Consider the following 11,395-nt stretch of genomic DNA (forward strand, 5'->3'; position numbering starts at 1 on the left):
GTCCGTCTCACGTGATGATCGGACACGGCCTAGTTAACTCGGATCATGTAATACTTAGATGACTAGAGGGATGTCTAATCTAAGTGGGAGTTCATTAAAAATTTGATTAGATGAACTTAATTATCATGAACTTAGTCTAAAAGTATTTTACACTATGTCTTGTAGATCAAATGGCCCACGTAGTCCTCAACTTCAACGCGTTCCTAGAGAAAACCAAGCTGAAAGACGATGGCAGCAACTATACGGACTGGGTCCGGAACCTGAGGATCATCCTCATAGCTGCCAAGAAAGATTATGTCCTACAAGCACCGCTAGGTGATCCACCTGTCCCACAGAACCAAGATGTTATGAACGCTTGGCAGACACGTGCTGATGACTACTCCCTCGTTCAGTGCGGCATGCTTTACAGCTTAGAGCCGGGGCTCCAAAAACGTTTTGAGAGACATGGAGCATACGAGATGTTCGAAGAGCTGAAAATGGTTTTTCAAGCTCATGCCCAGATCGAGAGATATGAAGTCTCCGATAAGTTCTTTAGCTGTAAGATGGAGGAAAATAGTTCTGTCAGTGAGCACATACTCACTATGTCTGGGTTACATAACCGCTTGTCTCAGCTGGGAGTTAATCTCCCGGATGATGCGGTCATTGACAGAATCCTCCAGTCGCTTCCACCAAGCTACAAGAGCTTTGTGATGAACTTCAACATGCAGGGGATGCAAAAGACCATTCCTGAGTTGTTTGCTATGCTGAAATCAGCGGAGGTAGAAGTCAAGAAGGAACATCAAGTGTTGATGGTCAATAAAACCACTAAGTTCAAGAAAGGCAAGGGTAAAAAGAACTTCAAGAAGGACGGCAAGGAGGTTGCCGCGCCCGGCAAGCAAGCTGCCGGGAAGAAGCCAAAGAATGGACCCAAGCCCGAGACAGAGTGCTTTTATTGCAAAGGGAAGGGTCACTGGAAACGGAACTGCCCCAAATACTTAGCGGACAAGAAGGCCGGCAACACCAAAGGTATATTTGATATACATGTAATTGATGTGTACCTTACCAGTACTCGTAGTAACTCCTGGGTATTTGATACCGGTGCCGTTGCTCATATTTGTAACTCACAGCAGGAGCTGCGGAATAAACGGAGACTGGCGAAGGACGAGGTGACGATGCGCGTCGGGAATGGTTCCAAGGTTGATGTGATCGCCGTCGGCACGCTGCCTCTACATTTACCTACGGGATTAGTTTTAAACCTCAATAACTGTTATTTAGTGCCAGCTTTGAGCATGAACATTGTATCGGGATCTCGTTTAATTCGAGATGGCTACTCATTTAAATCTGAGAATAATGGTTGTTCCATTTATATGAGAGATATGTTTTATGGTCATGCTCCTATGGTGAATGGTTTATTCTTAATGAATCTCGAGCGTATTGCTACACATATTCATAGTGTGAGTACCAAAAGATGTAAAGTTGATGATGATAGTACCACATACTTGTGGCACTGCCGCCTTGGTCACATAGGTGTCAAACGCATGAAGAAGCTCCATACAGATGGACTTTTGGAGTCTCTTGATTATGAATCATTTGACACATGCGAACCATGCCTTATGGGTAAAATGACCAAGACTCCGTTCTCAGGAACAATGGAGCGAGCAACCAACTTATTGGAAATCATACATACTGATGTATGCGGTCCAATGAGTGTTGAGGCTCGCGGTGGCTATCGTTATGTTCTCACCCTCACTGATGACTTGAGTAGATATGGGTATGTCTACTTAATGAAACACAAGTCTGAAACCTTTGAAAAGTTCAAGGAATTTCAGAGTGAGGTTGAGAATCAACGTGACAGGAAAATCAAGTTTCTACGATCAGATCGTGGAGGAGAATACTTGAGTCACGAATTTGGTACACACTTAAGAAAATGTGGAATAGTTTCACAACTCACGCCGCCTGGAACACCTCAGCGTGACGGTGTGTCCGAACGTCGTAATCGCACTCTATTAGATATGGTGCGATCTATGATGTCTCTTGCCGATTTACCGCTATCTTTTTGGGGCTATGCTTTAGAGACTGCCGCATTCACTTTAAATAGGGCTCCGTCGAAATCCGTTGAGACGACACCGTTTGAATTATGGTTTGGTAAGAAACCTAAGTTGTCGTTTCTAAAAGTTTGGGGATGCGATGCTTATGTCAAGAAACTTCAACCTGAAAAGCTCGAACCCAAATCGGAAAAATGCGTCTTCATAGGATACCCAAAAGAAACTGTTGGGTACACCTTCTACCTAAGATCCAAAGGCAAGATCTTTGTTGCCAAGAATGGGTCCTTTCTAGAGAAAGAGTTTCTCTCGAAAGAAGTAAGTGGGAGGAAAGTAGAGCTTGATGAAGTATTACCTCTTGAACCGGAAAATGGCGCAACTCAAGAAAATGTTCCTGAGGTGCCTGCGCCGACTAGAGAGGAAGTTAATGATAATGATCAAGATACTTCTGATCAAGCTCCTACTGAAATTCGAAGGTCCACAAGGACACGTTCCGCACCAGAGTGGTACGGCAACCCTGTCTTGGAAATCATGTTGTTAGACAACGGTGAACCTTCGAACTATGAAGAAGCGATGGCGGGCCCGGATTCCGACAAATGGCTAGAAGCCATGAAATCCGAGATAGGATCCATGTATGAAAACGAAGTATGGACTTTGACTGACTTGCCTGTTGAGCGGCGAGCCATAGAAAATAAATGGATCTTTAAGAAGAAGACAGACGCGGATGGTAATGTGACCATCTATAAAGCTCGGCTTGTCGCTAAGGGTTATCGACAAGTTTCAAGGGGTTGACTACGATGAGACTTTCTCACCGGTAGCGAAGCTAAAGTCCGTCCGAATCATGTTAGCAATTGCCGCATTCTACGATTATGAGATATGGCAAATGGACGTCAAAACGGCATTCCTTAATGGTTTCCTTAAGGAAGAATTGTATATGATGCAGCCGGAAGGTTTTGTCGATCCTAAGAATGCTGACAAAGTGTGCAAGCTCCAACGCTCGATTTATGGGCTGGTGCAAGCATCTCGGAGTTGGAACATTCGCTTTGATGAGATGATCAAAGCGTTTGGGTTTACACAGACTTATGGAGAAGCCTGCGTTTACAAGAAAGTGAGTGGGAGCTCTGTAGCATTTCTCATATTATATGTAGATACATACTTTTGATGGGAAATGATATAGAACTCTTGGACACATCAAGGCCTACTTGAATAAGAGTTTTTCAATGAAGGACCTTGGAGAAGCTGCTTATATATTAGGCATCAAAATCTATAGAGATAGATCGACGCCTCATAGGTCTTTCACAAAGCACATACCTTGATAAGATATTGAAGAAGTTCAATATGGATCATTCTAAGAAGGGGTTCTTACCTGTGTTACAAGGTGTGAAATTGAGCTCAGCTCAATGTCCGACCACGGCAGAAGAAATAGAAGAGATGAGTGTCATCCCCTATGCCTCAGCCATAGGTTCTATTATGTATGCCATGCTGTGTACCAGACCTGATGTAAACCTTGCCGTGAGTTTGGTAGGAAGATACCAAAGTAATCCCGTCATGGAACACTGGACAGCGGTCAAAAATATCCCGAAGTACCTGAAAAGGACTAAGGAAATGTTTCTCGTTTATGGAGGTGACGAAGAGCTCGTCGTAAAGGGTTACGTCGATGCTAGCTTCGACACAGATCTGGATGACTCTAAGTCACAAACCGGATACGTGTATATTTTGAATGGTGGGGCAGTAAGCTGGTGCAGTTGCAAGCAAAGCGTTGTGGCGGGATCTACATGTGAAGCGGAGTACATGGCAGCCTCGGAGGCAGCACACGAAGCAGTCTGGGTGAAGGAGTTCATTACCGACCTAGGAGTCATACCCAATGCGCCGGGCCCGATGACTCTCTTCTGTGACAACACTGGAGCTATTGCCCTTGCCAAGGAGCCCAAGTTTCACAGGAAGACCAGGCATATCAAGCATCGCTTCAACTCCATTCGTGAAAGTGTTCAAAATGGAGACATAGAGATTTGTAAAGTACATACGGACCTGAATGTAGCAGATCCGTTGACTAAACCTCTCCTTAGAGCAAAACATGATCAACACCAGAATTCCATGGGTGTTCGATTCATCACAATGTAACTAGATTATTGACTCTAGTGCAAGTGGAGACTGTTGGAAATATGCCCTAGAGGCAATAATAAAATGATTATTATATTTCCTTGTTCATGATAATTGTCTTTATTCATGCTATAATGTGTTATCCGGAAATCGTAATACATGTGTGAATAACAGACACCAACATGTCCCTAGTAAGCCTCTAGTTGACTAGCTCGTTGATCAACAGATAGTCATGGTTTCCTGACTATGAACATTGGATGTCATTGATAACGAGATCACATCATTAGGAGAATGATGTGATGGACAAGACCCAATCCTAAACATAGCACAAGATCGTATAGTTCGTTTGCTAGAGTTTTCCAATGTCAAGTATCTTTTCCTTAGACCATGAGATCGTGTAACTCCCGGATACCGTAGGAGTGCTTTGGGTATGCCAAACGTCACAACGTAACTGGGTGACTATAAAGGTAGACTACGGGTATCTCCGAAAGTGTCTGTTGGGTTGACATGGATCAAGACTGGGATTTGTCACTCCGTATGACGGAGAGGTATCACTGGGCCCACTCGGTAATGCATCATCATAATGAGCTCAAAGTGACCAAGTGTCTGGTCACGGGATCATGCATTACGGTACGAGTAAAGTGACTTGCCGGTAACGAGATTGAACGAGGTATTGGGATACCGACGATCGAATCTCGGGCAAGTAACATATCGATTGACAAAGGGAATTGCATACGGGGTTGATTGAATCCTCGACATCGTGGTTCATCCGATGAGATCATCGTGGAGCATGTGGGAGCCAACATGGGTATCCAGATCCCGCTGTTGGTATTGACCGGAGAGTCGTCTCGGTCATGTCTACATGTCTCCCGAACCCGTAGGGTCTACACACTTAAGGTTCGGTGACGCTAGGGTTGTAGGGATATGTATATGCAGTAACCCGAATGTTGTTCGGAGTCCGGATGAGATCCCGGACGTCACGAGGAGTTCCGAAATGGTCCGGAGGTAAAGAATTATATATAGGAAGTGCTGTTTCGGGCATCGGGACAAGTTTCGGGGTTATCGGTATTGTACCGGGACCACCGGAAGGGTCCCGGGGGTCCACCGGGTGGGGCCACCTATCCCGGAGGGCCCCATGGGCTGAAATAGGAGGGAACCAGCCCATAGTGGGCTGGGGCGCCAGCCCCTATAGGCCCATGCGCCTAGGGGTTTCCACCATGGAAGAGTCCATGTGGTGGAAGGCACCCCTAGGTGCCTTGGGGGGGAGGGAAACCTCCCCTTGGCCGCCGCCCCCCCTAGTAGATCTCATCTACTAGGGCCGGCGCCCCCCTGGCACCCCTATATATAGTGGGGGGAGAGGAGGGATTTCATACCAGCCCCTGGCGCCTCCCTCTCTCCCCGTTACGTCTCTCCCTCGTAGTCTTGGCGAAGCCCTGCTTCTGTGACGCCCTGCATCCACCACCACGCCGTCGTGCTGCTGGATCTTCATCAACCTCTCCTCCCCCCTTGCTGGATCAAGAAGGAGGAGACGTCTCCCGTCCCGTACGTGTGTTGAACGCGGAGGTGCCGTCCGTTCGGCGCTGGTCATCGGTGATTTGGATCACGTCGAGTACGACTACATCATCACCGTTCTTTTGAACGCTTCCGTGCGCCATCTACAAAGGTATGTAGATGCATCCGATGACTCGTTGCTAGATGAACTCCTAGATGATCTTGGTGAAACGAGTAGGAAAATTTTTGTTTTCTGCAACGTTCCCCACATCCCGTGACCAGACACTTGGTCACTTTGAGCTCATTATGATGATGCATTACCGAGTGGGCCCAGTGATACCTCTCCGTCATACGGAGTGACAAATCCCAGTCTTGATCCATGTCACCCAACAGACACTTTCGGAGATACCCGTAGTCTACCTTTATAGTCACCCAGTTACGTTGTGAAGTTTGGCATACCCAAAGCACTCCTACGGTATCCGGGAGTTACACGATCTCATGGTCTAAGGAAAAGATACTTTGACATTGGAAAACTCTAGCAAACGAACTATACGATCTTGTGCTATGTTTAGGATTGGGTCTTGTCCATCACATCATTCTCCTAATGATGTGATCTCGTTATCAATGACATCCAATGTCCATAGTCAGGAAACCATGACTATCTGTTGATCAACGAGCCAGTCAACTAGAGGCTTACTAGGGACATGTTTGGTGTCTGTTATTCACACATGTATTACGATTTCCGGATAACACAATTATAGCATGAATAAAGACAATTATCATGAACAAGGAAATATAATAATAATGCTTTTATTATTGCCTCTAGGGCATATTTCCAACAGTCTCCCACTTGCACTAGAGTCAATAATCTAGTTACATTGTGATGAATCGAACACCCATGGAATTCTGGTGTTGATCATGTTTTGCTCTAGGGAGAGGTTTAGTCAACGGATCTGCTACATTCAGGTCCGTATGTACTTTACAAATATCTATGTCTCCATCTTGAACATTTTCACGAATGGAGTTGAAGTGACGCTTGATGTGCCTGGTCTTCTTGTGAAACCTGGGCTCCTTGGCAAGTGCAATAGCTCCAGTGTTGTCACAGAAAAGTTTGATTGGCCCCGACGCATTGGGTATGACTCCTAGGTCGGTGATGAACTCCTTCACCCAAATTGCTTCATGCGCTGCCTCCGAGGCTGCCATGTACTCCGCTTCACATGTAGATCCCACCACGACGCTCTGCTTGCAACTGCACCAGCTTACTGCCCCACCATTCAAAATATACACGTATCCGGTTTGTGACTTAGAGTCATCCAGATCTGTGTCGAAGCTAGCGTCGACGTAACCTTTTACGACGAGCTCTTCGTCACCTCCATAAACGAGAAACATTTCCTTAGTCCTTTTCAGGTACTTCAGGATATTCTTGACCGCTGTCCAGTGTTCCTTGCCGGGATTACTTTGGTACCTTCCTACCAAACTTACGGCAAGGTTTACATCAGGTCTGGTACACAGCATGGCATACATAATAGACCCTATGGCTGAGGCATAGGGGATGACACTCATCTCTTCTATATCTTCTGCCGTGGTCGGACATTGAGATGAGCTCAATTTCACACCTTGCAATATAGGCAAGAACCCCTTCTTAGACTGATCCATATTGAACTTCTTCAATATCTTGTCAAGGTATGTGCTTTGTAAAAGACCTATGAGGCGTCTTGATCTATCTCTGTAGATCTTGATGCCTAATATATAAGCAGCTTCTCCAAGGTCCTTCATTGAAAAACTCTTATTCAAGTAGGCCTTAATGCTGTCCAAAAGCTCTATATCATTTCCCATCAAAAGTATGTCATCTACATATAATATGAGAAATGCTACAGAGCTCCCACTCACTTTCTTGTAAACGCAGGCTTCTCCATAAGTCTGCGTAAACCCAAACGCTTTGATCATCTCATCAAAGCGAATGTTCCAACTCCGAGATGCTTGCACCAGCCCATAAATCGAGCGTTGGAGCTTGCATACCTTGTCAGCATACTTAGGATCGACAAAACCCTCCGGCTGCATCATATACAATTCTTCCTTAAGGAAACCATTAAGGAATGCTGTTTTGACGTCCATTTGTCATATTTCATAATCATAGAATGCTGCAATTGCTAACATGATTCGGACGGACTTTAGCTTCGCTACCGGCGAGAAAGTCTCATCGTAGTCAACCCCTTGAACTTGTCGATAACCCTTAGCGACAAGCCGAGCTTTATAGATGGTCACATTACCATCCGCGTCTGTCTTCTTCTTAAAGATCCATTTATTTTCTATGGCTCGCCGCTCAACAGGCAAGTCAGTCAAAGTCCATACTTCGTTTTCATACATGGATCCTATCTCGGATTTCATGGCTTCTAGCCATTTGTCGGAATCCGGGCCCGCCATCGCTTCTTCATAGTTCGAAGGTTCACCGTTGTCTAACAACATGATTTCCAAGACAGGGTTGCCGTACCACTCTGGTGCGGAACGTGTCCTTGTGGACCTACGAAGTTCAGTAGCAACTTGATCTGAAGTTTCATGATCATCATCATTAACTTCCTCTCTAGTCGGCGCAGGCACCTCAGGAACATTTTCTTGAGTTGCGCCATTTTCCGGTTCAAGAGGTAATACTTCATCAAGCTCTACTTTCCTCCCACTTACTTCTTTCGAGAGAAACTCCTTCTCTAGAAAGGACCCATTCTTGGCAACAAAGATCTTGCCTTCGGATCTGAGGTAGAAGGTATACCCAATAGTTTCTTTAGGGTATCCTATGAAGACGCATTTTTCCGACTTGGGTTCGAGCTTTTCAGGTTGAAGTTTCTTGACATAAGCATCGCATCCCCAAACTTTCAGAAACGACAGCTTAGGTTTCTTTCCAAACCATAATTCATACGGTGTCGTCTCAACGGATTTTGACGGAGCCCTATTTAAAGTGAATGCGGCAGTCTCTAAAGCATACCCCCAAAAAGATAGCGGTAAATCGGCAAGAGACATCATAGATCGCACCATATCTAATAGAGTGCGATTACGAAGTTCGAACACACCATTACACTGAGGTGTTCCAGGCGGTGTGAGTTGTGAAACTATTCCACATTTTCTTAAGTGTGTGCCAAACTCGTGACTCAAGTATTCTCCACGATCTGATCGCAGGAACTTGATTTTCCTGTCACGTTGATTCTCAACCTCACTCTGAAATTCCTTGAACTTTTCAAAGGTCTCAGACTTGTGTTTCATTAAGTAGACATACCCATATCTACTCAAGTCATCAGTGAGGGTGAGAACATAACGATAGCCACCGCGAGCCTCAACACTCATTGGACCGCACACATCAGTATGTATGATTTCCAATAAGTTGGTTGCTCGCTCCATTGTTCCTGAGAACGGAGTCTTGGTCATTTTACCCATGAGGCATGGTTCGCACGTGTCAAATGATTCGTAATCAAGAGACTCTAAAAGTCCATCTGCATGGAGCTTCTTCATGCGTTTGACACCTATGTGACCAAGGCGGCAGTGCCACAAGTATGTGGGACTATCATTATCAATCTTACATCTTTGGTACTTACACTATGAACATGCGTAGCATTACGCTCGAGATTCATTAAGATTAAACCATTCACCATCGGAGCATGACCATAAAACATATCTCTCATATAAATAGAACAACCATTATTCTCGGATTTAAATGAGTAGCCATCTCGAATTAAACGAGATCCTGATACAATGTTCACGCTCAAAGCTGGCACTAAATAACAATTATTAAGGTTTAAAACTAATCCCGAAGGTAAATGTAGAGGTAGCGTGCCGACGGCGATCACATTGACCTTGGAACCATTCCCGACGCGCATCGTCACCTCGTCCTTCGCCAGTCTCCGCTTATTCCGCAGCTCCTGTTTTGAGTTACAAATGTGAGCAACTGCACCGGTATCAAATACCCAGGAGCTACTACGAGTACTGGTAAGGTACACATCAATTACATGTATATCACGTATACCTTTCGTTTTGCCGGCCTTCTTGTCCGCTAAGTATTTGGGGCAGTTCCGCTTCCAGTGACCACTTTCCTTGCAATAAAAGCACTCAGTCTCAGGCTTGGGTCCATTCTTTGGCTTCTTCCCGGCAGCTTGCTTGCCGGGAGCGGCAACTCCCTTGCCGTCCTTCTTGAAAGCTTTCTTTCCCTTGCCCTTCTTGAACTTAGTGGTTTTATTCACCATCAACACTTGATGTTCCTTTTTGACTTCTACCTCTGCTGATTTCAGCATTGCAAATACTTCAGGAATGGTCTTTTCCATCCCCTGCATATTGAAGTTCATCACAAAGCTCTGGTAGCTCGGTGGAAGCGACTGAAGGATTCTGTCAATGACCGCGTCATCCGGGAGATTAACTCCCAGCTGAGTCAAGCGGTTATGCAACCCAGACATAGTGAGTATGTGCTCACTGATAGAACTGTTTTCCTCCATCTTACAGCTGAAGAACTTGTGGGAGACTTGATATCTCTCGACCCGGGCATGAGCTTGGAAAACCATTTTCAGCTCTTCGAACATCTCATATGCTCCGTGTCTCTCAAAACGCTTTTGGAGCCCCGGCTCTAAGCTGTAAAGCATGCCGCACTGAACGAGGGAGTAGCCATCGGTACGTGCCTGCCAAGCGTTCATAACGTCTTGTTCTGCAGAGAGAACAGGTGCGTCACCTAGCAGTGCTTGTAGGACATAATTTTTCTTGGCAGCTATGAGGATGATCCTCAGGTTCTGGACCCAGTCCGTGTAGTTGCTGCCATCGTCTTTCAGCTTGGTTTTCTCTAGGAACGTGTTGAAGTTCAGGACTACGTTGGCCATTTGATCTATAAAACATATTGTAAAATTTTTAGACTAAGTTCATTACAATTAAGTTCATCTAATCAAATTATTCAATGAACTCCCACTTAGATAGACATCCCTCCAGTAATCTAAGTATAACATGATCCGAGTTAACTAGGCCGTGTCCGATCATCACGTGAGACGGACTAGTCAACATCGGTGAACATCTTCATGTTGATCGTATCTTTTATACGACTCATGCTCGACCTTTCGGTCTTCTGTGTTCCGAGGCCATGTCTGTACATGCTAGGCTCGTCAAGTCAACCTAAGTGTTTGCATGTGTAAATCTGTCTTACACCCGTTGTATGTGAACGTTGGAATCTAACACCCGATCATCACGTGGTGCTTCGAAACAACGAACTGTCGCAACGGTGCACAGTTAGGGGGAACACTTTCTTGAAATTATTATGAGGGATCATCTTATTTACTACCGTCATTCTAAGTAAACAAGATGCAAAAACATGATAAACATCACATGCAATCAAATAATAATAGTGACATGATATGGCCAATATCACATAGCTCCTTTGATCTCCATCTTGGGGCTCCATGATCATCTTGTCACCGGCATGACACCATGATCTCCATCATCATGATCTCCATCATCGTGTCTCCATGAAGTTGCTCGCCAATTATTACTTCTACTACTACGGCTAACGCGTTTAGCAATAAAGTAGAGTAATTTACATGGCGTTTCTCAATGACACGCAGGTCATACAAAAAATAAAGACAACTCCTATGGCTCCTGCCAGTTGTCATACTCATCGACATGCAAGTCGTGATTCCTATTAAAATAGCATGAACATCTCATACATCGCATATATATCATTCATCATTCATCACAACTTTGGCCATATCACATCACAGAACACTTGCTGCAAAAACAAGTTAGACGTCCTCTAATTGTTGTTGCAA

The sequence above is a fragment of the Triticum urartu genome, chromosome 3 (genome assembly GCF_003073215.2).
Source record: "Triticum urartu cultivar G1812 chromosome 3, Tu2.1, whole genome shotgun sequence".
NCBI classification, from domain to species: Eukaryota; Viridiplantae; Streptophyta; class Magnoliopsida; order Poales; family Poaceae; genus Triticum; species Triticum urartu.